The 24356-nt window shown below is 45.7% G+C and overlaps 1 pseudogene; it reads left to right on the top strand.

Moving 5' to 3' along the window:
• LOC105087326 (uncharacterized) overlaps positions 1-21989 on the top strand; it is a 39503-nt pseudogene extending 17514 nt beyond the window's left edge.
• The last annotated feature ends 2367 nt before the right edge of the window (positions 21990-24356 follow it).

The raw sequence follows: 24356 nt of genomic DNA, 5'->3' as shown, positions 1-24356 counted from the left end.
GAAAATAGACTTACCATATGGCCTAGCAATCCCACTCCTGGGCACATATCCGGAAAAGACAAAAGCCCTACTTTGAAAAGATACATGTAGCCTAATGTTCACAGCAGCACTGTTCACAACAGCCAAGGCATGCAAGCAGCCTAAATGCCCATCAACAGATGACTGGAAAAGAAGGCGTGGTATATATAATCACACAGAATGGAATGCTACTCAGCCATAAAAAATGAAATAATGCCATTTGCAGCCACATGGATGGACCTAGAGATTACCTCTAAGTGAAGCAAGTCAGACAGAGAGAGAGACAAATATCATATGATATCACTTAGATGTGGAATCTAAAAAAATGATACAAGTGAACTTATTTACAAAACGGAAATAGACCGACAGACAAAGAAAACAAACTAATGGTTACTAAAGGGGAAATGGGGTGGTGGGTAGGGGTAAATTATGAGTTTGGGATCAACAGATACACACTATTATATATAAAATAACAAGGTCCTACTGTACAGCACGGGGAACTGTATTCGATATCTTGTAGTAACTTATAATGGAAAAGAATCTGAGGCGGGGGAGGGAGGGATAAATAGGGAATTGGGGATTTGCAGGTACTAACTACTATATCTAAAATAGGTAAACAACAAGGCCCTACTGTATAGCACAGGGAACTATATTCAATACCTGGGAATAGCCTATAATGAAAAAGAATATGAAAAGGAATACATATACATGCATAACCGAATCACTATGCTGTACACCAGAAATTAACACATTATAAACAGACTATACCTCAATTTAAAAAAGGAATCTGAAAAAGAGTATATATGTATGTATGTATGTATAACTGAATCACTTTGCTGTACACCTGAAACACTATAAGTCAACTATACTTCAATACATAAATTTTAAAAAGACACCCACAGGAAAAAAAAAAAGCAGTGAATGGGTGGATGTTCATGTATGTGTTTTAAATTGAATTAAAATGTTTAACATATGCCGATGTCATTTTTTATGATTCCCCACAGTAACTGACATTTTCCAGCTTGTCATCCACGGGTCTCATCACATCCAGCAGATTGAGTGGACTTCCATCACATTTTTTTTCTCCCTTTATTTTGAAACTAGCTTTATTCTGTTAAAGTTTCATGCTCATCATAAATGCTGAAGTAATACAGAAATATGCAAAGAATAGAGTAAAAATCAACTGTTAAGGTAAACATCCTTCCAGACATCTATGTGTACTTATTAAAATATTTTACAAGTGGGACCATGCTGTTCTGTTTTCCTCTTTTCTGTATCAGTTACACATGTCATAGGCAAATTTCCATGTCATCAGATAAAGAGCTACACCATCATTTATAAATCATCGATATGAATGTGCTAGAATTTCTTTAACCAATGATTGAAGCCCACGATGACTATTTATTTAGGGAAACATCCATTTTTTTTTTTTTTACTATGATAAACAAAGCCGAGGTGGAAATCCTTGTCTTTCGAGCATTGTAGACTTTGGTAATTATTGTCTTGGGGAAAATTACAAGAAGTGGGATTGCTGGGTCAAAGGGACCCTCATTTAAAACGTTCCTTCCATCCTCATGCACTCGGGAAAGGCTGGGCCAATTTATGTCGCCACCAGCAGAGCATGAAACGGCTGAGCTCCTGCCTCTCACCCGTCCAAGGTTTTGTCATTCTTCTGCTTCCTAGAGTAAAATTTCAGACGAACTCTCTTCATTCATCCTTTGTCTCCTGCAGCCTTTTATTGTAGGTGCTTTTTTGCATAGGTTCCATGCTGAGTTTTTCTCTGCTTCCTTATCTTTAATTGACAGCAGTTCTATTAGGGTTTGCCATTTGCTTAGAAATAGTAGGAGTGAAATCTCCTTGACTCCACTCCCTATTGGTTTGGTTGCTGTTTGAGTCTTCTAGGATTTGAGTTGAAAGGCTGGAATCTAGTCAGGATTTTCCTCCGCTAATTTATTAATTTACCAGAAAGACTTGGTGAAAGGACAGAGCCCTGATTTCCCTCCTAAATCATCGCTACTCCTGCCACCTAGACAACTTGGGCCAGTTGGGGATGTTTGAATTCCTGGAAAGGCTGGCCACTACCCAGGGAAGCTGGGTAACTTCTCATGGTTCATTGGATGAATCTACTCTGTTTTGATAAGGAGAAAAGGCCAACGGAGACAAATACAGGTAAAAACCCAGCTGCACCGACATGCTCTGGCTAACTGGACCCAAACAGAGGAAGATCACCTTCTAGATCACTTGTGTCCGGGCACTGTCCCCAGGGGGCCTCTCATGAAGGTGTAGGCCTACCCTTGGCTGATCCCACAGCTCCGAGTTGACATAATTCTATCTGACCTCGTCTGCAGAAGGACTGAAAGATTGCTCAGCTGAGATGTCCGTCCTCAGGGTCTAGAACCACACTCATAAGACAGGATACTACTTTTGATCCACAAAACTCTCTCCTTTTGGGGCATAGAGCATGCTGTCCCTGGCTGCCCTAGCCTGACCTACCCCCTGCCATTCTTTCTGCTTGGAGGGCCTCAGGGCAACCGTGGGGTCTCCTCACTCAGAAAGCCATCTATCAGAAGGCGAATGGGACCAGGACTGACACAGAAGGGCCCAGGTATCGTCCATGACAACAGTGTTTGCGCAAGAGGCAGAGTTCACTGCTCAGAACCACAGCCCCAAGACGCTGGTAGAGCACCCGAGTGAGAATCAGTTTGTGTTTTAGGAATCCCATGTCCCAGCTCTTGAAGACAGTGCAGATGGCCAAGTGCACTGCAAGACCAAGGTCATGGACTGATTCTGCAATACCGCTCAGCCTTCCACTTCTGTATTTACTTTCTATTGCTGCCATGACAATCACCACAAACACAGGAGCTTAAAACAACACCCACTTACAATCTCCTAGTTTGCAGGTCTGGAGATTGACATGGGTCTCACCAGGCTACAACCAAGGTTTCAGCAGGGCTGGGCTCGTTAAGAGGCTCTGGGGGAGGATGACATCCAGGCTCGTGCAGGTTGTTGGCAGAAGCCAGTTGCAAGTGGCTGTAGGCCTGATGGCCGTCGGCCCGGGGTCATTCTTGGTTTTTAGAAGCCACTCACATTCCTTGGCTCACGGACCCTTCATCTTCAAAGCCAGTGACAGAGGTTCAAGCCTTCTTGGGCCTCATCTTTCCTGCCGTGTCTTCCGCCACTCCCTCCCTCTCCAGCTGGGAAAGGGTCTTCCACTTTAAGGGCTTATGGGGTCACATTGAGCCCACCTGGCTAACCCAGAAGACTGTCCCATTTTAAGATCTATAACCTTAATTACATCTTAATTAATTAGAAACCATTAAAATAATAACTGTAACTACATAAAAGTCCCCTTTGCCCCATAACGTATTCACAGGTCCCAGGGGTGAGGCGTGGGCACCTCTGGGGGGACCATCCTTTGGCCTACCACGACCTTTTTGGCCAGGATTCACCCAGGAGTAGTAGTCCCCTCAGAGCTCAGTGCAAGGAAGACTCGCATGGTTCCTGCCCCTCATCCCCCTCTCCACACACCCCCGCCTCCCAGGGACCAGCTGGCTCAGGCCTCCCAGCGGAAAACCCTGCCAGACTCATGCCACAAAGCATCACGCTGCCAGAGAGACTGGGCACCTGGCGCTGCCCCTGGAGGTGGGGGGTGAGGCGGTACTCTCACCCCCGGCTCCGAACCCCCCAGCCTGTCTGCTTCCTGCTGTTTCCTGAAGCTGAGCCAGTAAGCCTGGGAGGCTCCCAAGGCCTCTGGGCTTTGGTCCAAGGTGCCCACGAGCAAAGGCTCTGCCTTCCCTTTACCCTTCGAGGCTGGGGTTAAGGTTTCAGTGGAATTGTAAGTATTATAATGGCATTACAACCAGGGACCCAGGAATGCTAAAGCATGACCCTGCCAGTCAGCCTGCTCCTTTGGATCCCAAGTAAGGAAGAGCAGCAGGATAAGAACTAAAACGTGCCATTTAATAAAGTAGCCTTGTTAGTGGCGGACACGCAAATGAAGGAGCTGGCGCAAGGATGACGGCGTCGGGGGGCTGAGGTCTATGCAAGAGCCCCCACTTCCCCTCCTCTTGACTCTCAATCTGGGGGAGCAAATGCAGGTACGTGTGCCAAAAAGTCAGTGCGCCGAATCTGACTTACTCACCTACATATTCAGGGCAGAGGCGTGGCCAGGTTGTCCTGGGTCTGCCCACAGCATCCAGGCAGGAAGCTCAGGCACAGTGGGCCCCACAGTCCAGGAGCTTCCTAGGGCCAAGCAGGAAGAAAAAGACAAAGTGGAACCCGTGTGGGCGCCTTTAAAGATCAGTATCCCTGCTCGCCAATAAAACACGGCCCAGTGAGTGTTCTGGACTTCGATCTGTCAGGCCAGCCGTCAAGATTTTCCTCCTGTTCTTCCTTCGGGGCAGGCGGGGAGCCAGGAAGGGGCTGGAGGCTGGGCTGGAGAGTGGGGTGTGGACAATGGGCTATTTCATTCTGGTCTCAACCCAGTGGCTGCCCCCAGATTTCTGGGGATGGAGGGTGACCCACGTGTTTGTGAGCCCAATTTCCTTGAAAATCAGGTGCCCAGCCACCATGAACTGGAGCTGCCAATACGTCAGCGGAGGGGCGCACCCCCAGAGTGGGCCGCTCGGCCGGGGACCCGCAGTGGTCTCGCCGCTATGAGACCTCCTGGCCTGTACTGCTGGGGTGAGCTGCTCCCTGAAATGTCAAGGACATCTTAAATTCCTAAAATTCAAAGGCACATGGAGCGTTTTGGTGCCAAATTTCTGTGCTGAGAAATTTCTGGCCTGGGTTTGGGGAACACAGATGGTTTCCTGTATTCAAGAAATGATCAAGATTCTCTCCGGGAAGTTTTCACCAATCCCCAGGTTGGAGTTAGGTGTCCCACCTGACACGTCCCTGCCTGCCTCACGCTGTACTGAAACCACTTCTTATTGGTCTCTCTCCCCTAATAAACTGAATTTCTTGAGGCCAGGGCTGTGCTTTTTCTCCATTATTTCCCTAGATTGGGGTAGGATGCAGCACAGCAGGAGCTCAGCTAAACGCTGTTGACGAGTGTAAATGATTGAAATACCTGTCCTCCCCCCACCTCGGGGGACAGCCCCCCCACCCGCCGTCCCTACAGCCCTTGCCCACCTCGAGCTGCCCAGGCCTGGCGTTTTTCAGGACAGCCTTCGTCGTGGTCGGCACCGAGTCTCATACAAGCTCTCGTTGCCTCACATAATCTGACCCAGTCATAGTCCGTATTGGGTGCTCCGTACGGGAACTCCCTAGGACCTTCTCAACCAAAGGAGGAAGGTTTCTCGCCATCTCTTCAAACTGTTGAGGACACTGGAGCTGTGGGACTGGTGGTCTGAGAAGCCGGGCTGCCTGGCCAGCCTGCTGGGCAGCTCTCCCCCTGGCACTCTGCTGCCTTTCCACTCCTTACCCTCTTTGCCCTGCTCTGCTGATACCACCACACAGTCCTTTCCTCCAGGAGAGAGTGAGGATGGGATCAGGGGCTTTGTAGCTACCACTTAGGAAAAGAGGGGGAAGCGCATGTAAAGATTGCCTGGAGGGAGCCCAGCCCGACGCCCCAAGCGGTGAGCCTCACCCACCCTCACTGCTGCACGGAGCATCGCCGGCCCCACTCGCCCCCCAGGCCCCGGGCTCCACCGCGGGCAGCTGCCCGCACCTGTGACCGCACCCTCTGCCCTTGGTCTCTGTGGCCTTGGACCCAGCTGTGGGGTCTGCGCTCCTCACCCTCTGCTCTGCCTCTCTGGCACCGATCTTCCTCCAACCACCGGCTAGACCCGGGTGTACACTGCAGCTTGGCAGAGGGGAGAGTCGTAGTTACAGCTGCGGGAGCCATCTGCATAAGGGATCGTTGAAAACAGAACAGAAAGAAGGCTGAGAGGGAAAAGCACTCAGACCGTCCCTTTGCCTGGAAGCTCTTTCTCCTACACCTGGTGTCCCAGTTACCTATTGTTAGGCTACAAGTGACCTCAAAACTTAGTGGCCTAAAACAACAACAGTCACTCTATTGTTAACTCTTACGGTTCCGTGGACTGATTGCGTGGTTCCTGCTCAGGATGTCTCACGGACAGTTAACCCTTGAACAACACAAGTTTGAACTGCGCAGGTCACTTATACGCAAATTTTTTCCAGCAGTACACAACGCCTGACTTATGGTTGGTTGAGTGGCAGGTATGGAGGAACCCTGAACACGGAGGACCTACTATAAGTTACAGGCAGGCTTTTGATTCCACTCCCCTAACCCCCTGCGTTGTTCAGGGGTCAACTGTAGTCATCAGACTGTGATTAGCAATGAAACAATCTGAAGGCTCTTCTCCTTCACACGTCAGGAGCCCAGGCTGGGAAGATCCCACGGGTGCGGACTGGAACAGCCGGGGCTCCTAAGATACCTCTCTCCCCCTTCCTCTCTGTCATCTCTCCAGCATGGTGGCTCAGGTGTCAGGGGTAGCCAGGCTTCTCACACGGTGGCTCCAAAGATATTCGTGCGTCAGGTGAGACAGAGCCAGGAAGGAGCCACATCACCTTTTATGACAGCAAAATACCAGAAAATGTCCACTGGGTCATCAGAGGTTGGTTAAATAGATCATGGCTAATTCACTTGCTGAAATGTCACACAGCCGTTAGAAAATACTGGTTTTGAAAATTATTTGACAGCTCAAGAGCACGCTCACAATACGACGTTCTCTAGAAACAAAACAGAATATAAGCTGCCGTTATAGGCAGTAGTGTGATCCCAATTTTGTTTTTAAAAATTATGTTGAATATAGAGAAAAGACTGGAAGCCAATTCCACACAATGTTAACGGTAGTTATGTCTGAGTGATGGAATTACAGGTAGTTAAAATTCTTTTATCTATGCCCGTCTGTCTTTTTTTTTTTTTAAATAAACATATAACATTGCAGCAATCAATGGGGAAAATGTACTTTTCAAAGGGAACCACCCCCCCAGCAGTTGTTTCTGTGACTAGGTAGGTGATTAACAAAATGCAGAGCGGAGAAATGTGTTTTCTGGAAAAGAAATTAAATAATCTATGACAAAGCTCTTGGTATAGAATAACTCACACTTATTAAAAACCTAACATGCAGGAAAGCAGCCCGGACACACACAGAAGTGCTGTCTCCGAGGTGTGAAATTTCACACATGCCACAGCCTGTGCAGCCCAGCTGAGTCGTTCCTCTAGTGGCACGTGGGCACTTGGAGTCCTCCAGCGGCAACCACGACTCTGATGGGCGGCAGGAGCTGTGCTGTTCTGGCTCCACCTTGGACTTCCTGGGTAGCAAGGGACAAGTCCATTAACCTCTGGAGCTCCTCAAGTCCCTCTTGGATATGGAAATCCACTGGCATCAATAGGGCTTCTCTGGGCAAAAGTGGAGGAGGAAAAAAAAAGCCACCAACAAGGTGACTTTAGACAGAAGCCCAGGCCAGCGGGATGGGGACACTACACATCTGTCTCCAATGTAACTACCAAAGGTCCTTGGATGGAGGTCTTCCAGTGTCCCATGTCACAGCCTCTCACTGCCACACTGCCAGAAGCGCCCAGAGAATGGCTGAGCGTTCTGCACAGGGATGAGGCTGCCGGGGACTCATCACACCTCCTCTGAGAAGAGGAGCCTCTGCTGCAGAAACTATTTACCATGATGCCATAAAGCTGCCTGCCCGTGGCAATGCGTCATGCAGTGGTGACAGGCTCATGAAACCGGACTTCCCTGTGGACACTGAGTGCTAGCCCTAAGGGCATATACGGTCAGTAGTCAGGCCATTCCCAACTTGCAGACGAGCCAGGATCCTAAACCTTGTTTGTAAAGCTGCCCTGAGGGGCCCGGAGTGCCAGGGAAAGCATGTTATAAATACAGCATAGTACATGGCGCATAGCAGATACTGAACAAATATTTGATGACCAGTGACGGCCAAGTGGAGGTCAAGGTCCAGTTCTAGCTCTCAGAAGCATAATGTAGCCAAAAGCTGCACATTTTTTCAATGCAGGAAATAATTTTGCTTAATACTAGCAATTAAAGTAACAGAAGGCCGAGCACAGCATTAAATAACTGAATAATTAGTCTTAAATATATTTATCTTAATGTGTTTGAGGAGAAAGCGGTCTTAACCAGAGGAAGTCGAGAATGTACGTTCCAGCAGAGACTAAGGAGGAGGGTAGGCAGTTTCCAGGAGTTTTAGGTATGAGAAGCACGGGGTTTTTATCATTTTACTTTTCGTATCCTTTACGTAAATGAAACAGCACTTCTCTTGGTTGACAGCCAAGATGGGGTCATCTTACAAAAAATTCAAGAGAAAAGAGGCGGAAGTAGAGAAAAAGAGGCAGTGTTAATCCACCCTAAGACATCACAGAGCAGCGGGGGCCTCCCACCACACACCTGGGAAGGAGCTGGGACCAGCGCACGAATCTAAGAGTTAGGACCTGGTTCAGCCTCTCACCAGCTCCGTGCCTTGGGCTTCGTGCCATCCCTCCCAGAGCTCCGAGTGTGGAAGCATAAGCGTACCCATTTCCGAGGGCTGGTGGGAGGATTAAGGTCCTGCATGTAAGCACGGTCACACTGACCCATGACAAATGTTAAGTAACAGTTGTCTTTATGAATATTGGGCTCTCCTGACCTTTTCCTCTGAACTCGAAGTTTCCTGAGAGTGGGCACCATGTGCTCATCCTGCTCACTGCTGTATTCCCAGCAGGTAGCAAACCTGCCACGTGGCAGGGGTTTAGCAAGTATTTGCAGGGGAGAATTTGTTCTCATTGTTTCCTATGGTCAGTGGCAAGGTTTGTTTGTTATTTTTTAAATTGAGTTATAGTTAGTTTACAATATTGTGTCAATTTCTGGTGTACAGCACTATTTTTCAGTCATACATGAATATACGTATATTCATTTTCATATTCTTTTTCTCTGTGAGCTACTAAAAGATCTTGAATATATTTCCCTGTGCTCTACAGTATAAACTTGTTTATCTATTCTATATATACCTGTCAGTATCTATAAATCTCGAAAAATTTTTTTGGTTTTGCTTGTCTTTTTTTTTCTCAAGGATTTTGTACTACAGTATAAAAATCATGACACTTCATCCTTAAATACTACATGGAGATGCATCTCTAGAAAGGACGTTTTCCTCCATAACCATGGTATCATTATCGATCTAACCACATTAACAGTAATTCCTAAAAATCATATCATACATACCTAGTCTGTATTCAGAGTTCTTCCTTATTCCCAAAAATACCCTTTGCAGCTGATCAGCTCACTCCAGGACTAAAGGATCAAAACTGCATTTGGTAATTAGCTCTTTTAAGTCTCTTCTGATCCAGAACTCGCACCTCACTCCTTTTTCCTACGACAATGACTTGGTGAAGATACTGTGGAATACCCCATCTTCTGGATTTGCCCGATTACTTTCCTGAGGGGACACCTAACATACTCCCGCCTCCCCTGTTTTTCTCCTGGGATGGAAGTTAAATCTGAAGTCCTGATGTGATTCAGGTGAAACCTTTTTATCTGGAAACCCTCGCAGAAGACGCTTAGCAGATGTAGATGTACTTAGCACTGCATCACATCAGGAGGCAGACGGAGCTGACACTTGAACAACATGGGTCTGAATTGCATGGGTCCATTTATACGCAGGGTTTTTTCAATAAACATATTTGAACACTTTTTGGAGATTTGTGACCACTTAAAAAAACTCACAAATGAACCATGTAGCCTAGAGATTTCAAAAAAATTAAGAAAAAAAAAACGAATGAATAAAATACATGTGGATATACATATAACATACAAAATATGTGTTAGTTGTCTATGCGATCTGTACAGCTTCCAGTCAACAGTAGGTTATTGATAGTTAAGTTCTGGGGGAGTCAAAAGCTGTCTATCTATTTTCCACTGCACTGGGGAGTCAAGTGTAATGCCAGGTTGGCCTACTGTTAGTAATTGATCACTGGGTTTAGTGGTTATGGCTTGATCCCTTCATTGCAAAGTAAGGTCCCCCCCTGCTTGGAACTAGCAAGTAAACTTTGGGGTGATAACTGGTACCTTGTAAATATGTAATTCACTCTCAAACTTCGGATGGTTTCAGCACCCACTGATGATCCTTGTCTGAAACAATTATCCCAATAGGAGCTGCAAAATGGTAACTTTCCAATTTTATCATTCCTTCTCCGTTTATTAGCTTGCATTCTTCTGTTGGGGTGGGGGGTATCTTTCCCTCTCAACAGGGGCAATTTGGTTATTCTAAGTATAGCTCTTAATGGGAAGACAAGATATGTATGTGTAAGTCTTTCCCTTTAATAACCAATTTTCAAAAAAACGTTATTGGTAAATAGCAAATTTTTAAATACTGAGAGTCAAAGCAAAGCATGTAAAGGGGGTTTCCTCTATCCTGTGGCCCCAGTGATTGTCTTGGCAGGAGCCTGGGGAGGGGTTTTGGTTACTCAGTCTGCTTAGGTGGAAATCATACCTCTGATCTCAGATTTTCTCCGGTTGGCTGACTGTAAATCCAAGATAAAATGTGGCTATTGTGTTACAGCCGGTCTTGGTTGTGTAATTTGTGAATTAGGCACTAACCTCCCCTCTCTAATTGGAAGTATCTCATAACATGATATTTTCCAACACTTCCCCACGAAGAGTATTTCTCAAGCTGATAGAATTCGGTGTCACTAATTTTTGATCATTGGCTGAAATTTTTACTTTAAGCATTCCAAGGAGAACTCTTAATTCCGAAACCTCAAATCAGAGTAAATAACCCCTGCTTTCCCCGCGGACTGTGCCGTACATGTGGCTGGGCTGGTCACTAGCTTAAAACCTCGACTCTCTGCCCAGCCAAGCAATGCAAGCTGCATTGAGCCCTTGAACATGGCCTCATAAATCCAGCCCTGCTCAACGCTTCTCCACCCGGCCCTCGGATCCCGCGGCCCTGGGACTGAGCTCTATGGGGAGGTGGCGAGGTTCCCCTTCCTGAAATCAGATGCAGACCGTCCTACCCTCTGTCTGACCCCTGGCTGCCACGCTGCAACTTAAGCCCCCATCTGATTGCTGCCCTGCCTCTCTCAGCAGAACTTGACCTCTTTCTGGGCTCCTCTCTTAAAGCAACTGTCTGTGTTTTTCATTACGTTTGCCAAGATGCATTAGCTTGAACTTTTCCCGGGTGAGATTCGTTCTGCTACATTTTCTTCAAACTTCTTCAAGAATGCAGCCTGCGGCGGTCGAGTTTTTAGTCTCAGAGCCCCCAGCCAAGACAGCTGAGTCCATCAGAGTGTCCCCTTGGTGCTGTGTGAGATCTGGCCCTTTAAGAAGTGGACACTTTCGGGTTCCAACTCCAAACCTCAGCTGGAAGTTCAGGCCACAATTGGGACACACACGTCCTGCCCAGAAAGCTGCCCCAGCCTTGCGCTGACTTTCTCCTACAAGGCTGTCCTCCGATCCATCCCACGCAAACACAAACATCTCCTTTTAAACACTGAAGTCTCAGAGCCTCCGCCCTGAAAAGGAAGTTGAAAGCCAAGTTCCGGGGACCCTCAGCTTCTCTGGTCGGACTAGCCAGCTGGCCAGAAGCGGTGGCGGGCAGCGTGGGCTTGCCCAGCACAATGCTAGTGAGAAATCCGTTATGATCATTGGGAAGATGTCATCTCTGTGCCTCAGCTACTCCTTCCCTTAAAAATAAAAGTGCTCCTGAGACGAGAGAGAAGAGGGGAAATGCAGTGATAAGAATGCTAATTAGAAGGGGGTTTTCCAGTGTTTGCTTTGCTAGCACCAAAAAAAAAAAAAAAAAAAAAAAAAAAGTCATCTATAAAAAGTGCTGGAAGGCTGCTGCTTGCAGGCTAGGGCCTTTGCCAGGGGACAGATTTCTCTCCCTCATCTCAGTTTCTTCCAGGCCCTTCCCTTGTGTGTTCTCCTTTTTTCTGGCTTCCTTTCTTCTTTCCTCTTTTAACGGAGTCCTCTCTGTCTGGGATGCACTCTGTAGGGAGTCAGAGGGGCCAGCACTGTGCAGGCCCTGGAAACAGATGAGGCTGATTCCCTGCTGATGAGGACACCGGACCATTTGGGGCTGCAGTAGGGAGACCCCAGTCCTCAGCCTGGCGGGGGTCCTGGTCATACCCAGAGACCCCTGCTGCTTTTTTCATTACCTTCCCTGCTGTTTCTTTCCCATTTCCTTCTTCTCCTGGACTTTCCTCCAGGGCAAGCCCTTTCCTTTGGCAGCAAGAAGACCAAGGGGGTCAGCGGCTGCCTCCTCACCGTCCCTCCCTAGACTTGACTTTTGACAAGGCTGATCTGTGCAGCTCAGCACATCTGAAGGATGGCCTTCTCCCTGACTCTACTGTCCAGATGCACGACCCCCAGTGTCTTGTAAATTAAAAAGAAGCTTGCCGCTGTAGAGAGAAGAATAAATCAGTATGTAAATAAATCCACAGGGTGCGGGTGGGGGCGGGGAACGCAGGAGGACTTTGCAAAACTGTGATAAAGCATTTTAGAGAAAGGCTGTTGCTGTGTTTCTGGCGAGCTCTGATTGAAGGGCTAGGATTCCAGCCATGGGCTGTGCGAAAGAAAGTGAGCCGTGACTAAAATTCCCTGGTGGACTGACTTAACTTAAATATATTCCAGGAGCTGGGCTAATTGCTGGCTCAGTCTCAGGCTTTGATTTTCTTTCTCTCAATTCCCTGCATTTCAAATGGTTTTTATCAAGGGGCCCCGAGCTGCCCTCAGTCCCACTGAGAATCTTTCTGGATTCCTGTTGGCTCTTCAGAGCACATAGCACTGCAAATTCTGCCCCTTGCCAAAGGAGCAACAAGACGTTCTCTGCCTGGGGGAAGCATGCTGGTAATTTCCAGGCAAAAAGGTAGCTAATTCTCACTTTGAACCAGAAGTGCAGGTGTCAGGCTCCTCCTGTTCACACAGACGCAGAGCTACTGGGGTGGAGTCCAGGAGAAGGTGGGAGGAGAGCTCCCAGCCTGTGGGTCCTCTGGCACCGCCCAGCCAGCACAGGAGGTCACAGACATTGACCTCTGGAGCCTGACCCCATGATCCTCTTGCCAATTCACTGTCCCTGACCCATCCCTGCTGCCGGTCTCCTCTGCTTGACTCCCTGCCCTACTATCTGATTCATCTTCCTCCCCCTCCTTCCTTTCTTTCCTTCCTCCTCCTCCTCCTCTTCTTCCTCCCCGCCTCCTTTTCCTCCTCCTCCTCCTTCTCGAAAATTTCAAACATTTACAAAAGTAGAGAGAACAGTGAAATGATCCCCGTAAACCATGAACCCATCACCCAGCTCCAACAGCTACCAGCTCACAGCCAATCTTGCTTCAGTTTTATGCTTCTTTTTCACCATCACTCCTCACTTCTTATTTTACTGGGATGATTTTTGTTGTTGTTGTTGCTGCTGCTGAAGTATTTAGAAATTTTATTTGGATTTTTTTTTTATAAGTGAAGTATAGTCGGTTACAATGTGTCAGTTTCTGGTGTCCAGCATCATGTTCCATCATACATATACATATATATTTGTTTTCATATTTTTTTCATTATAGGTTATTACAAGAAATTGAATATAGTTCCCTGCGCTATACAGAAATTTGTTTTTTATCTGTTTTATATATAGTAGTTAATATTTGCACATCTTGAACTCCCAATTTACCCCTTCCCACCCTCTTTCCTGCTGGTATGTGACTGAAGTCTTTTTCTTATGTAGCTTCCCTTTTTCTCTCTTCAGACTTACTTATTGAAGAAACTGAGCCATTTGACCTGCAGGATCTCCCGCAGCCTGGACCCTGCTGGTCGCAGCCCTGTGGTGTTGTTTAGCATGTTCCTCTGTCCCGTGTATTTTCTTTAAACTGGTAGTTAGATGAACAGCTTCATCGAGTTCACATTTGATTTTTTTTTTTAAACAAGAATACTTTACAAACGGTGTTGTGTTCTTCCATCCAGGAACACATAATTCTTTTTGTGATATTAACAGCCATTGAGTGTCATTCTCTGATCTACTAGTTCGTCTGTTTCATAAAGGGTTGCAAAATGGTCACATTCTAATTTTATCGTTCTGTTTTCCTTTATTTTCTAAAATGCCTCTATGAAGAGAGTCCCCCCATCAACCAGCTGATTGCCCTCAGCTCACGCATCCCTTGGAAATATTAATCTACAGCCAGAATATGACAGTGCTTTGTGGCCAGTGTCCCCTAGAACCCGGAGTAGATTCCACAGGAGGAAACTGACCTTTTTCCCTGAGCCACCTACGTCCATTTTTTCCCAAAGGTATTTCAAAATCCATGTGCCAGCCTCTTGGACTGCTTCAGTACCTGTAAGTTCTGCATTTAGATTCGTTTTAGAAAATACAGATTCATTTTAATAATTCAGAAAAAGATCTCCTCCACTCATTTTTTCCAGCCTCAAGCTCACCCTTCCAGAGTTCAGAGCTGGAGCCCGCGCAGGGTCTACTGCGGCTCACCATAAATGACAGAGCCACGAATCCACCCTGTCCTGTTGGCTGCATGGTAAGGACCATCTATCCTTGGGTTTGAAGACACTCGTTATTGGCTCCAAGGAGGAGGAAACCATAAACTCCTCCATATGCAGAGGCCTTCTCCAGCTGAGGACAAGGGGGAGGCCAGGGCCCAGCTGCCTAACTTGTGACACCAGCCTTGCCCACTGACCACAGCGGCTCCAATCTCAGAGCCCTGGCTGCTCTGTGCTCTACTACCCAGGTTTCTTTGCAAGTCTGGAGACTTGTAGGCTGCTGCTGGGTCATTTCCCATCAGATCACACCAACAGAGGCTTGCCTGCCACACCTGATGGGGGAACCAAGAGGCAGGTCTCCTCGCACAAGCTGTCAGCAGCCCACTCAAGGAGGGCTCCTGGGATGCCCAAGAGATCCACCCAAGTAGATATTATTCAGGACCCAGGGCCCTCTATTAGGGCCAGGCCAGCAGGCTGCACCAACAGGATCTCTGAGGCGTGACCCTTAGTGAACTGGCCTGGGCTGCGGCCACTGGCTCAAAATGCTACTGGGCACTGGCTGTGTTTGCTGGGACCAGGGCTGTGTTGCCAGGGGTCTGAGAAGAAGCAGTGGCAGGAGTGCAGCAGGTTTTCTATTCTTAGCCCAAGCAGTCAGCTGTAGAGAGAAAGCAACATGGATGCAGAGCCGGGTACCGCCCACCCAGACTACTGTGAAGTTTGGTGCTCGGGGACCCAGGTGGGTGGGCCCTGTGTCCACTTGGAAGAAATGTTGGAACAGAAATTAACCAGCTGTGCTTAAGCTTGCCATCTAGCACCTCAAGTTCCTCTCTGAACCAGAGAGTGTTTTGACTTCTCTTCAAAACGCAAGGAGATTTTTGGTCAAAATCCATCCATTCCAAATGTGTAAGCTGGACTCTGGTTCAAAAGGACCCATCAGCCACCTGGTGCAAGCTGGTCCCAGTCCAGGTAGTTATATCTTCCTTTGAGCATCCACAACTGGGGCAGAGCAGCAGGGAGTGGAACTTCTCACCTATAAGATGCTTTGAGTCTAACCTATAGAGTTGGAGGTGGGAGGCTGGAGTTGGAGGGGAGGGATACAAGAGAGGACCGTATTGTTGTTTATCTTATGTTCAGGTTTTTATTTCCAGCTAACGATCAGATGTAGCTGTCATGAGTCCCCTGGTCCTGCCAGTTTCACTCCAATGTCCTGATATCAACAGCTTTCTTGAAGTTCCAGGGTCTGATATAAGCTCCTACATGATCTCCTGGACCAGGAGTGATTATCAATTTAATGACATATCCACAGACTTCCTGCTGCCTAACTTCAGATACCCAGAATAGTGCCCAGGGCTTCTGAGCACAGGGCATCATGAAAGATGCAAGGCCTACCTAGAGGGCGTGAGCCAAATGACAGGCCCAGGAAACCCAAGGTATATCAGGCAGAGTAATGGCCCCCAGAGATGTCCATATCCTTATTACCAGGACCTGCAAATATGTCTCCTTACATGGCAAAAGGGACTTTACAGGTGTGATTAACATAAGGATCTTGAGATGAGGAGATTATCCTGGATTATCTGGATGGACCCAATGTAATCACAAGTGTTCTTAGAAGTGGAAGAGGGCAGCAAGAGTGTTAGAGTCAGAGAGAGAGCTGAAGACGCTATGCTAGGAGCTTTGAAGATGGAGAAAGGGGACGATACGGCAAGGAGCGCAGATGGCTTGTAGAAACTGGAAAAGGCCAGGAAACAGACTCTCCCCTAGAGTTTCCAGAAGGAACAAAATCCTGCCAACACATTGATTTTAGCCCAGTGACACCCATTTCAGATGTCTGACCTCCAGCATTGGAAAGTAATGTATTTGGGTTGTTTCAGGCAACAAAGTTTATAGCCATTTGTTACAGCAGCAGCAAGAAACTAACACACAAGGGAAAATGTACTTCTGCTCCCGAGCATCCTCGGGAGCCCATCGCCCAAACTTGCCAGAGCCACAGCATGACCCATGCTGGATGCAGCACCTGGAGCCCCCAGCAACTCTGCCATGACTATGTGCCTGTCAACAGACCCTAATTCCTGTAGTGATAGTGGTGGATATTCCTCAAGAGCCTCCAAGTTTGAGTTCTGTCCACTGCCCATCAAATTGCTAAGTGCCCTTGAACCAAAGCACTGCAGCTCCCTCCTTCACTGTTACATGTTAAGCGTGGAGGAAGCATCAGTAGATATTAGGTAAATGGAAGAATGAATGAGTGAATAAATGTTGTGAGGAACTATCTGATTATATATGTAGTTCTTGATGATTTATTGAAAATCTCCGGCAAGAAACACATCAAGCTGAGTTACTCACAGTAAAAAAAAATTCAAACAAAAAAGGGAATGAATACAAAGAAGAATGGAATGCTCTGCCCACTGGCAGTTTTGTCAGGTGCAGACACAATCTGTATGATTCTCCGTAGTTGGCTGATTCTTTTCATTCCTTCTGCCGTGCATGTTTTATCTGCGTGTGTGCTGGCAGAGGGGTTTTCTGACAGTGCAACAGATCCATCCTCCCCTGGGCACCTGCTTCCTCCAGCTTATTAAAATTTCAGTCATTTTTTAGAGGAGTAGCATGGTTTTGTAAGCAAGGATGTTCCGTGGGACTAAAACGAAGCAAATAAACTCATATTCGAGGGACCTGAATACAGTCTCTTCCATTCTTATTTATTCTGACCCTGCTTTTGAATAATAATTATGAGAAGGAGAGTTTGTGCTGCCGTCAAATAAGAGAGCTCGAGGTACAATTCCATTTCAACGAAAACAAGCGTGTCTCACTTAACATCAATAATGTGTTCCAGAAAAACATAACTTCTGCCCCCAAACACTGATCATTTTTTTAAATCTGGATAATGCATTCTGTAACAACCCAAAACTCTAAGATAATTTCCTAAAACATTAATTGAAACATAGCAAAATGCCTGTATATGTAACAACTATCATCTTGGCTTGTAAAATGCTTAAGAGATCCTTCTCTGTCAAAATTACAACATCTAAATCACAATGGATCTAACTAACACGTAAATGAAAAATCTAAACCTAGAAAACCTCTAGAAGAAAATGCTTGTGACTTTGAATTAGGTAAAGATTTCTCAAATATGACATCAAAAACACAATCTATAAAAGAAAAAAGATTGCTAACTTGGGTAGCGTCAAAATCGAGAACTTCCACTCTTCCAAAAACACTGTTAAAAGGATGAAAAGACTAGCCACAGAAAGGAAAAAAAATATGCTCACGTTACACATCTCATAAAAGACTTGATTCAGGAATCTATACAGAACTTTCAATATTAGAAAATATAAAGAATCCAATCTTAAAATGGGCAAAAAATTGAAACAGATTTCCTCAAAGAAGACATATGGATGACAAAAAAGCTCATTGAAAAGTTCCTCGTCCTCATTCGTCACGAGGGAAATGCACCTATTAGAACAGCTAACATTAAAAATGAAAGCTGACAATACCAAGTGCTGATGAGTACACGGAGCAACAGGAATCCTCATTCATTGCTGGTGGAAATGTAAAATGGCTCAGTCACTTTGGAAGACGGTTTGCCAGTCTCTTATCAAGAGAAACATACAATAGTCACATGACCCAGCAGTCCCTCTCTTAGATACTTAGCCAAAAGAAACGAAAATTGATGTTCTAACAAAAACCTGCATGTGAATTTATAGCATTTATCCATAAGAATCAAAATCTGGAAACAACTCAGTGTTTGTCAGTTGCGGATGGAGAAATGGACTGGTCTATCCATACAGTGGACTGTTATTGGCAATGGGAAGAATTATGAGACACACGTCAACACAAATGCATTGCAAGTTCATCATGCTAAGTGAAAGAAGCCAGACTCGGAAGGCTACCTGCTGCACGATTCCATGTAAACGTCATTGTGAAAAGGCAAAACTGTAGGGTCAGAAAATAGATCAGAGGTGACCAGGGTGGCAGGGGTGGTGGGGGGAGTTGACTACAAAGGGTAGACGGGAATTTGGGAGTGATTGACATGTATTTTGATTGTAGTGGTGGTTATGTTAGCCGAAACTGCCGAAATGTACACTTTTTAAAAGAACATATTTTTAATTATATAAATTATACCTTAACAAACAAAACCAACAAAGGCCAGTGACTTGGTGGCAGCAGTACATGCAGTTCCCACAAGCCCTGTGCACACCCAGCCTGCTTTTCAAAACATCTGCACGTGATTCTGATAAACTGCCATTTGCACTTGGAAATTAAGTTCAGACTTTTCTGCATGTTGTTGTTTTGTTAAAATGTTGAACTGAGGTTTTGGGATGTAAATACAATTTTTTCCTATGTAAACATCAGCCAAAAACATATTGACAAATACATGTGTTCGATATAGTTTGGGTATTAACAAGCCAGAGGGATTCTACTGGGAAAACAAACTGAGGAGATACTCTGCAGGGCCTGCCAGTCTCATGTTCCTGCTTAGCTCTACTTTTATACCCTGACTGACAGCCTGTACCATCGCTGATAAACTAGCACATATACAACAAATCCTGCTGAATAAAAGAAGGCTCCGTATTTAGCATACCCTTTTCAGTTACTGTCTGTTAAACTGGCAAAATATAGAGAAATCCAAAGGAGCTGAATAATTGAAAGAATAAAGATGCTCTTATATCAATTAATATTAATACTAATGTTGATTTCCAGATCTGGCAACTAGGGAATACACAGGATTTTCATGTCCGTGAAATATTTACAAAACTTGATCTCTTGATCTATGAGACATTCTAAAATGTACAGATAGAATAAACTATATTCTCTGATTATGATTCAGTGCTGCTATAAACAGATAAAGGGAGAATAGCCCAAAACTTCTTGGAACAAAAATTGCAATTACAGAATGTTTGGTAAATATTAATATTGCAAACACTACATTATGAAAATTTCAGGATGTAGCCAAAGCTGCACTTGGAAGGAAATGTATAGACCTAAATTCATCAATTACCAAATTAGAAAAGATGAAAATGAGTTGAGGACGCAACTGAATGTGTCTGGCACATATTTAGCAGCCAATAAACATTTAGTGAGTGAAGAAACCAGAGAAAAACAACAGAGCACACTTAGGGCAAATAGGATAAAAGAAAACATTTTAAAACCTTAATTACTGATTTGAAAACAGAAAAATTAAGTCTGATAGCTGGTGGAGAAAGAGAGGGCAATAAAATAGATTTATTGAAAAGAAGATCTGCTATATATTCATACATGTACACAGTGGAATACTACTCGGCCATAAAAAAGAGTGAAATCATGCCACTTGCAGCAACATGTATGGACCTAGAGATTATCACACTAAGTGGAGTCAGATAAAGACAAATATCATACGATATCACTTATATGTGGAATCTAAAAAATGACACAAGTGAACTTATTTACAAAACAGAAATAGACTCACATAGAAAACAAACGTGGTTACCAAAGTGGAAAGGGGGGAGGGATAAATTAAGAATTTAGGATTAGCAGATACACACTACTATATATAAAATAGATAAACAACAAGATCTACTACATAGCAGGGAGAACTACATTCAGTATCTAGTAACCTATAATGAAAAAGAATATATGTGTGTATAACAAACACTATGCTGTACACCAGAAAGTAACACAACACTGTGAATCAACTGTACTTAAATTTTAAAAAAAGAGCTAATAAACTGCACAAAAATAGATGATCTATAAAGTAGTCAAGGAGAAAGACAACAAGCATAGCTCTGCAAAATTTAGAGTAAGAAAGGAGAGGCAGCCGCAAATACAGATGAAATTTAAAGAACTGAGAGACGATTTTCTATGTTATGCTATAGATTTAGTAACGTAAGTGCAATGAGAGGTTTTTCTAAGAAAATATAGATTACTAAAAGTAGGCAAGAAGTTTGAAACTGGGAGACATTACTAAAGCAAAGGTTAAAAAGTGTGGTGCTTGGAGCCAGACTCTCCTCATTTCAGGTCTGAGCTCTGTAACCTGAACAAATCACTTCCCCCCTTTCATCCTCAGTTTCCCTTAACGCAACACAAACATTTAGAAACTACCCCATGGAGATATTGTGTGGGGGTTTTAAAAAGATGTGCGTAAACAGCTTGCCTGAGGCACTGCTGTGATTATTAAAATTTAAAAAGACTGTGGAAGAAATTAAGAATGTTGGCAAGAGCTAGCTCTCATTGGAACGCCGCAGCAAGGCGTTCTATGGTTTCCACTGCTCTTTAAGCTGTTTTAGAACTTAGAAAAAGTAGAAAGACTTCTCATTTCTTTTTAAGAGACTGGCACAACCTGACACCAAAACCTGATGAAGATAGTGCATAAAGGAAAAGTACAGACCAACCCTCTCAGGAATACCGATATAAACTTTCCAAATACAATATTAGAACTCAGCCTCTGTGGGATTTAGATACAGCGTGTGTGTCAAGTTAATACTGCTGTGTTACCTTCTGATCACATGGTGCATTAGTTTCCCATTGCTGCTGTAACAGATCACCACAAACTTGGTGACTTAAAAACACACATATTTAGCTCTCGCCAGGCGACCTCACATGAGCGACCTCCTCTTTAAACCCTGAGTGGCAATCTCTGACACATCGCCGTGATGCCCAGGGAAGGCAGGCGACCCGGAAGTCCAATGACTTCCTAAAGATCATCCAACGTCCGGATGATTATCCAAGTGCTTCATTGTGGGAGAGGCGATGTGGACCAGGCAGATGCAGCAGGTCTGCATGTCCCTTGTGGGAGGCCGTGGGGCTGATGGGCAAGGACCCAGCGAGGCACAAGGCCATCAGGGGACCTGGACAACAACCCAGCTCTGGAGAAATTGTTGCCACACATCTTGGGGAACGTGGGCTTTGTGTTCACCAAGGAGGACCTTACTGGGATCCACGACATCTGACTGGCAGCCATGCTGGTGCCACAGCCCTGTGTGAAGTCACTGTGCCCACCCAGAACACTGGTCTGGGGCCCGAGAAGATCTCCTTCTTCCAGGCTTTAGGCATCACTGTGAAAATCTCCAGGGGCACCACTGAAATCCTGAGTGTTTTGCAGCTGATTAAGACTGGGGACAAAGTGGGAGCCAGCGAAGCCACATCGCTGAACACGCTGAGCATCCCCCCTTCTCCTTTGGGCTGATGGTCCAGCAGGTGTTTGACAGTGACAGCCCCAAAGTGCTGGACATCAGAGGAGAGTGCATTCTCGCTTCCCGGAGGGTGCCCGCCATGTTGCCAGACTGGTTACCCAGCTGCTGCATCCGAACCTCATTCTACCATCAGTAGGTACAAGCGGGCCTGGCTTTGTCTGTGGAGGCTGATCACGCCGTCCCACCTGCTGAAAAGGTCAAGGCCTTCTTGGCTGGTCCATTTGCCCCGTGGCTGCAGCCCCAGTCGAGGCTGGATCAAAGGAAGAGTTGGAGGAGTCAGGCCAGGACATGGGACTTGGTCTTGTTGACTAATCACCAAAAACCAACCAACTCAGCCAGCTTTACTTGTGAAACAAGGAAATAAAGGCTTCCTTCTCTTAAAAACAAAACACACACACACAGACTTATCCTCTCACAGTTTTGGAGGCAAGATGTTTGAGTTTGTTTGGCCCTGTCTGCAGGACTGGGCTTCTCCCAGAGACTCGACGAGAGACTCCATTTTCTTGCCTTTCCCAATTTCTAAAGCTACATCCCTTGCCTTTTTCAGCTTCTCGCTTCTGCCTGTGTTCTTTGGCTCATGGCCCGTTTCTCCGTCTTCAAAACCCAAGTGTCTTCCAATCTCTCCTCTGAGCTGATTTCATCTCATTGCCTTTTCTCTGTGTGTAAAACTCCCCCCTCTGCCGCCCTCTTATAAGAATTGCATTAGGGCCCACCTGCATAATCCACGGTAGTCTTCCCATCGCGAGATCTTTAACTTAATCACATCTGCAAAGACCTTTCCCCCGCCCCCCTCTGCCCCATAAAGTAAGTTAGGAAACGGGTATCTTTGAAGGGATCTTTTTTTTTTTCAGTGTACCGCAGTTTGCCTTTTGGCCTCAAAGATTCATGTCTGCCATGCGTGCAGAATACAGTCACCCCATCTCAACATCCCCAGAGTTTTGACCCATTACAGCATCAACTTAAGTCCAAGGTCTAAGCTGCTCAAAAGTCCAAAATCTCACCATCTAGGTCAGGCACAGGTGAGACCAAGTATCACTCATCATGGGGCAAAATTCCTCACTGTCTGTGCTCTTGTGAAACTAGCAAACAAGTTCTCCGATCCCAAAATACAGCGGCGGTGCAGGCGCAGGGCAGTAGTAGCAGTTACTCCCGTTCCAAAGGGAGAAAAACGGGAGGAATAAAGGTCGCTGCTTCCAAGCCATTCCCAAAGCCAGCAGGGGAAATTCCATCAGGTTTCAGGGCCTGGGAGCGACCCTCCGTGGTTGGAGAGTCTGCCCTCTGAGCCCAGAGCCCTGGCTTCTGCCTCTTGATCTCTGGGCCCGAAGCCCAAAGAATTATTCTTCCTCTCGCTTGTCCGCAGCTGAGTCGTTCTTCTACCTGTAGCATTTTGGGAGCCTAACAGCTTTCCTTTAACTCACCCTTCCAGTGCAAGTTAGCAGTGTTTCTGCTGGCATAACGCGTTCAGAAACTTTGTAAGTCTCCTATGTCTTTCACAGGGACTCACGCCGTTAGACAGGCGGGTCCTCCACAGATCACTCCTGGCCCATCCTGCATCTATTCCTGTCTTCAGCTGAGATGATTAAGTGGATCCGTAAATCACATCTTTAATGCTTCAGCACTGGCAAAGGGTTGCCCAGCCGTAAACTTGGCTTTTTCTCCAGAGCACAATTTCCTAACCATGAATCTCTCAGTGTTAGCAGTTTTGCAATGTGGATAGGCTGAGAATTTCCCCGATCATCAAGCGTTGGTTCTTTTTTGCTTAACATTTCTTTCCCTACTTTATGTCTTTCCTCTCACATTTTACGTAAGTGGCAAGAAGATACCAGGCTGCATCTTCAACGCTTTATTTGGAAAGCTCTTCAGCTAAATATTCAAGCTCATTGCTAACAAGTTGGGCTTTCTACCTAACCATAGGATCCAATTCAGCGAGGCTCCCTGCCACTGTATGAGATGGATCTCCTTTCCAAGTTCCAATAACGGGTTTTCATTTCCTCCTGCGCTCTCACTAGCAGCGCCTTTAACATGCACATTCCCTTCTGTTTAAGATATGTGTCTACTCTGAGACGACACCAGCCTTCTCTACTATGCTCCTTCCTTTCTCCTGAGCCCTTACTGGCAGAGTCTGTAACATCCATATTTCTACCAAGAGTCCATTCTGTTCAAGGCAATCTAGGCTTTTCCTATGATGTGCCCCCCAATTCTACCAGCCTCTACCCATTATCCAATTCCAAAGTCACACCCACATTTTTAGGTACAGTTAAACAACATGGGTTTTAACTGCCCAGATCCAGTTACATGCAGATTTTTTCCCACTAACTGCACACAACAGTACTGCACAAGCTGAGGGTGGCTGAATCCATGACATGGAACCATGGATATGGAGGAACCCCAGAAATGGAGGGCTGACTATAAACTAGACCCAGATTTTTGACTGTGCAGAGTCAGCACCCCAACCCCTTCATCATTCAACGGTCAACTGTATTTGTCACAGCAGCACTCTACTTCAGAGTGTCAGTCCGCATTAGTCAGGGATGCACCGGAGAAACAGAACCCGTTAAAAAATTATATATATGTGTTTGTGTGTGTGTGTGTGTGTGTATATATATATATATATATATATATATATATATATATATAGAGAGAGAGAGAGAGAGAGAGAGAGAGAGAGAGAGAGAGAGAGAGAGAGAGAAAGAGAGAGAGAGAGAGAGAGAGAGAAGAGATGCTGACCAGT

This window comes from Camelus dromedarius, chromosome 29 (genome assembly GCF_036321535.1).
Source record: "Camelus dromedarius isolate mCamDro1 chromosome 29, mCamDro1.pat, whole genome shotgun sequence".
Lineage (NCBI taxonomy): Eukaryota > Metazoa > Chordata > Mammalia > Artiodactyla > Camelidae > Camelus > Camelus dromedarius.
This window is presented reverse-complemented; position numbering and strand designations above follow the sequence as displayed.